The following is a 5,269-nucleotide window of genomic DNA, read 5'->3' on the forward strand; positions in this document are numbered from 1 at the left end:
TTCTGTGTCTGTGTTAATTGGTTTCCCTTTTCTTTGTTGAAGAGGGTCTGTGCAATCCTTCTGCCTAGTCCGCCATCTTGCCCCGCCTCCCCCCTGGTCCTTTTTGGCACTTCCCTCACCAATTGTTTTATTCTCTGCTAGAAGACTCTTCTGCCATGATGCCATCCTCTTGTGTCTTTGGCAATATCTTTGCTACAGATCTGTATGTTAATCTGTCTGTTCCTATCTGTCACAGGCCCCATAACCTGTATCATGATTGGGAACATACTCTTGGAGTATGTAAGTGAAACCCCTATAGACATAACTGCAATCAGAATGCTGTATGCTTCCCCAGGTCTGGCTGCAGAGAGAAAAGTCAGCTTTGAGATACTGGTGTATTTAGGGAAGCATTATTGTCTTCAAAGAAGATATATATGAAAACATGCTCAGCATCCTTAGTTAATGGGGAAATGAAAATCAAATATACAAACAGGTGCTACTTCATACTCGCTAGGATAGCTATTATAAACCTTTTTTTTTTTTTTTTTTTTTAAAGGAAATGAACAAGTATCAACAAGGAGGATGTGGTTAGGTTCATTCTTAGGTCCTTACACCACTTGGTGATATCCAAGCTATCCTTGCCGTCAGGACTGCTGACAGATCACAACTATTTATGTCTCTTTTTTTGGTGTTTTCATTCAGGTTCTTCTACTAGTTGGAGTTTAGGTCACTTCTGTATCCTTCCTTTCAGAGCTCAGGGCTCCAGGATTATCTTCTGTGTCTGTGTTAATCAGTTCCCCTTCTCTTTGTTGAAGGGGGTCTGTGCAGTGTCTCTGCCTAGTCTGCCATCTTACCGGAACTCTGTTCATAGCAGCTTTATCTAAAATATCTAAAAAGTGGAAACAACCCAAGTGTCCATCAACATGTGAATGGATAGACAGAATGCGTTATATCCGTACAACAGAATATTATGAAGCCATTAAAAGGAATGAGAGGCTGATGCATGCTACAACATGCATGAATCTTTTCACATTATGCTAAGTGAAATAAGTCAGACAAATATTGTATGATTCCACTTGCATGAACTAGCTAGAATAGACAAAGTCATAGAGACAGAAAGTAGATTAGAGGTTACTGGAATTGGGGGTGGGGAGAGGAGAATAGGGCGCTATTGTTTAATGGATACCGAGTTTCTCTTCGGGGTGATGAAAAATTTTGGAAATAGATAGTGGTGAAGGCTGCATAACATTGTGAATGAAATGAATGCCACTGAAATGTACATTTAAAAATTAAAATGGCAAATGGTATGTTATATATATTTTACCACAATAAGTATATATAAATATAATGAATATATATATATATATATTCATTCACTCTTGGCCACTTTCCTTAAGTAATGTCTGACTTGAAGGGATATAAAGCTAGTGTTTCTACCCACAGGTCTGCACTGTCCTTTCAGCCTGTCTGATTGGTATGAAAGGGATCTTGACCACAAACTTCTCCATCTCAAACAAGATGGAGACTCTTTATGAGGAAGAGTGTTTTTCCTCTTTGAGACAGAGGGATTTGTGCTCATGCGATTCTCTCTTAAAGGAACTCTGGTGGCACAGCAGTTAAAGCATTTGGCTTCCAACCAAAAGGTCAGCCAGTGGTTTGAACCCACCAGCCACTCTGTGGGAGAAAGATGAGACAGTCTGCTTCTGTAAAGATTAACAGCCTTGGAAACCTGAAGGAACAGTTCTACTCTGTCCCACAGGGTCACTGTGAGTTGGAATCAACTCAGTGGCAGTGGTTTTGGTTTTGGTTTTCTTTCCCATAAATGATGGTTCCTGTTATCCTGGTGTTACAAATAGTTGGCTCAGGGCTGTTCCTCCAGAGATTACAGTGAGATAAGGACGGACATTGATCCATTTTTAAGTCAGCCACCATACAGCCAAGAAATTCTTCCTTGAAGTCAATCTGGATCCTTAATGGAGCTCCCTTTGAAACAGCAGGGACTTAACACAGTTTGCTTTTGGCAGCTGCCTTTGTTCTCTTGTGCTGCTCTAACAGAAATACAAGTGGGTGGCTTTACCAAACAGGAATTTATTCTCTTAAGTTTAGGAGGCTAGAAGTCTTGAGTTCAAAGTGCAGGCTCTCGGAGCTGGGTGAAGGCCCCTTGACCTTGGTCTTCAGCTCTGCCTCCTGTTCTGGGCCCGCTAGAGCTGGAGGTATTTTTCTGACTCATACAGCTACTGGCTGCGGAGGCTGACGAACCAAGATCAACATGTAAAATGGTACCATCCCAAGATTACCAAACAACACAGCAGGCCACTAGTTCAAGTCTAGGAACAAGCTCAAGATCAAAAATCCCAAGACAACATGGCAGGCCACTGAGATGAAGACTCAGCCAAATGCAGGCTCTAGATGTGCCAAAACCTAGAGACCTTTCTCAAAGTCTCCTTGTATACTGGAAGCAGGCCACACACCAGAAGCAACTACTTAGCTGCTCATAGCAGATTCTACCATGGAGATGATTACAATCTTATCACGGGTAATAACTACATCCAGCTGTCTAGCCACTCATGGCCCAGCCAAGTTGACACATGAACTTAACTACCACAGCAACACAGCATGTATTTCATTCTTTTATAGTCTATTCACCTGTAGGCACAATTCAAGGCCATTCTGGGTCATTTCTCAGTCAAGCAGCCTTAGATGTCCTTCATGTTAGATAGTTTTCCCACAAAAGGCATCCTTTCAAGGAGATGGTCCTCTGCAGACATCTGACTGTGTGGATTCCTTACAGTTTTACTACTGCTCCCTGCCCTTGTAATTAATTTGGCATAGTATCAGTCATTTGACACCTTAACCAGAGCTGATGTCTCAATGGGGTGCTTCAGGGAGTTCTATCATTAAGATTCGCATGGATGGATAGATGGAGGGATATGTGATAAAGCAAAACAGTAAAATATTAATGATGGAATCTGGGTAGTGTGTACATGGGTGTTCATCCTATCATTTTTTTAAACTTTGCTATGTATTAGAAATTTTTCATAATAAAATGTTGGGTGAAAAAAATGTCCTAACAAGCAGTGATCAGCTAAGACCTTCAGCACTAGCCTCATCCTGCCAGGGTATTAGAATAGTAGATAGACCAGTAGTAGGAGCATCAGTGAATGGGAAAAACATGCCAGGTTTTAGAGATATTAGTTGAGGGAAAAAGGCCAGTTTTAGAACGATGCATAAAGTATGATGCCATTCATGCAAAATAAGAGCAAAAACCAAGTGTAAGTAGTTATACTAGTGCAGATATATTTGCCTATGTATCAAAAAGAAGGCTAGAAGAATACATGCTACATGTTAACAGAGGTTACCACCAGAGATGGTCAAGCAGATTTTACTTTTTTCTGTCATCCTTTAAAATTTTATAGGAAATATAACTCCCTGCCATCCAGTCGGATCCAACTCATGGAAACCCCTCCTTGGGTTTCTGAGGCAGTATCACTATGGAAGTAGATTGCCCCATCTTCTTTCTAAGGAGTGGCTGGTGGGTTTGAACCGCCAGTCTTCTGATTAGCAGACAGATGTCTTAGGCACTGCCCCACCAGAGCTCCTATAAGAAATATAGACAAGTATTACTTGTATCATTAAAATTAGTTTTAAAAAAGCTAGAACATGGGTTTTGGAGTCCAACAGACATCTTTTGAATCCCAGCTCAGGTACTTTGTTTTCATGCAAGTAAACCTCTTTGTCACTTGGATTCCTCATTCATGAAATGGGTGGATTATATTATTACTATTGTTTACTACATATTATTATTAATGTTTTAAAGATATAAAATGTTAAATAAAGTGACTGAGTGATGAGATTGGTAAAATGTAATGACTTCCATGTCCTCGTGGATACTCCATAAAAGGTAGCTCTTAGTCTTCCTAATCCTTGAGCAGAAAACTTCAGTGCTTTTTTCATGGAATCATCATTAATGATGTGCCTGTGAGCAACGCATGTTGTAAAGCCCTATAATTGAGCTAGTGGAGGTGTTTCTAACCTTGGCAACACCATGAGAGATTTGTCTACTAATTTGTGCCCATTTCTCTTTTGTAGGACATGATGGCCTAACATGATGAGCAGACATTACCTATACCACTATCCAGACTTTTGTGGTGATATACCTCTGACTCCATAAAGTGATGCATTCTGGGTAAGAAATAGGAGTTTATGTTTTTGGTAATCCATGAATGTGGCTGCAGAAGTCAGTATCTATTTGAAATTCTAGAAAGTGTCATCAGGCTGAGAAAGATGTCTTGGAAGAAACTCCTGTACTTCTTAGACTATAAAGAGGCTCAACAGGTCATATGTAAAAAAGTGGGAGAAATTAATTTTCCTCAGGAAAGCTTGAAACTCTAATGTTGTTTGTGGACCAAACAGTTGAATTGCAATTTACTTCCTCTCTGGTAAAATATTAATGGGTCTACCTGAGAGGGTGGGGTGGTTAAGGTTGTGTCAACCTGGCTGGTCCATGATTCTAAGTGGCTTAGCAGTTATGACATAGTTATTTCCTGTGATGAGATTGGTAAAATGTAAAGACTTCCATGATGATATCTGCTGTGAGCAGTAAATCAGTTGAAAGTGAGTTACCTTTGGGGTGTGGGCTGCTTCCAGTATATACGGAAAGGTCTCTGGCTTTTTGTTCATGTTGGATCTTGCTTTTGGTTCATTGTCATCTCCAGCCTGCTGTGCTATCTGCCAATCTTGCAGTTGTTGCCTTCACAGCCTGTGAGCTAACAATCTGCTATTTTATTTGCCAATCTTGGATTCATCAGGCTCTGAAGCCAGCCTGCTATCCTAGCGGAGGATCTTGAGTGGAGGATCTGCCTGCTGATCTTGAGTTCATCAGTCCCTACAGCTATGTGAGTCAGAAGACTCTAGCTTGACATTTGACCCATAGACTTGGGACTTGTCAACCTCTACAACTGCATGAGCCATTTCCTTGAGATAAACCTCTCTCAGCTCCACTGTTTTTGCTTCTCTAGAAAACCCAGCCTAAGACAGAGGGTGGCCTTGGAAACTCTTACTTCACACTCTCATTCACTTAGCTATCCAGCATATTGAACAATATAAGAGCTTCTAAGAGTTAATGAATGTAATACGGAGGTGCGGTCTGACAGCGAACGGAGTGACCCTGACAGTACAGGCGGCTCGGAGATCCCTGACTGGTGCAACCCCAAGGACACTCGGGGCCTGCAAGACTGAAAAGTTTTTCGATGGTCATTCAATTGTAGTTTGTGTCTAACTGAGTGAAAGA

This window comes from Orycteropus afer, unplaced genomic scaffold, assembly GCF_000298275.1.
Source record: "Orycteropus afer afer isolate SDZICR_OR568_19922 unplaced genomic scaffold, OryAfe1.0 scaffold00363, whole genome shotgun sequence".
Classification (NCBI taxonomy): domain Eukaryota; kingdom Metazoa; phylum Chordata; class Mammalia; order Tubulidentata; family Orycteropodidae; genus Orycteropus; species Orycteropus afer.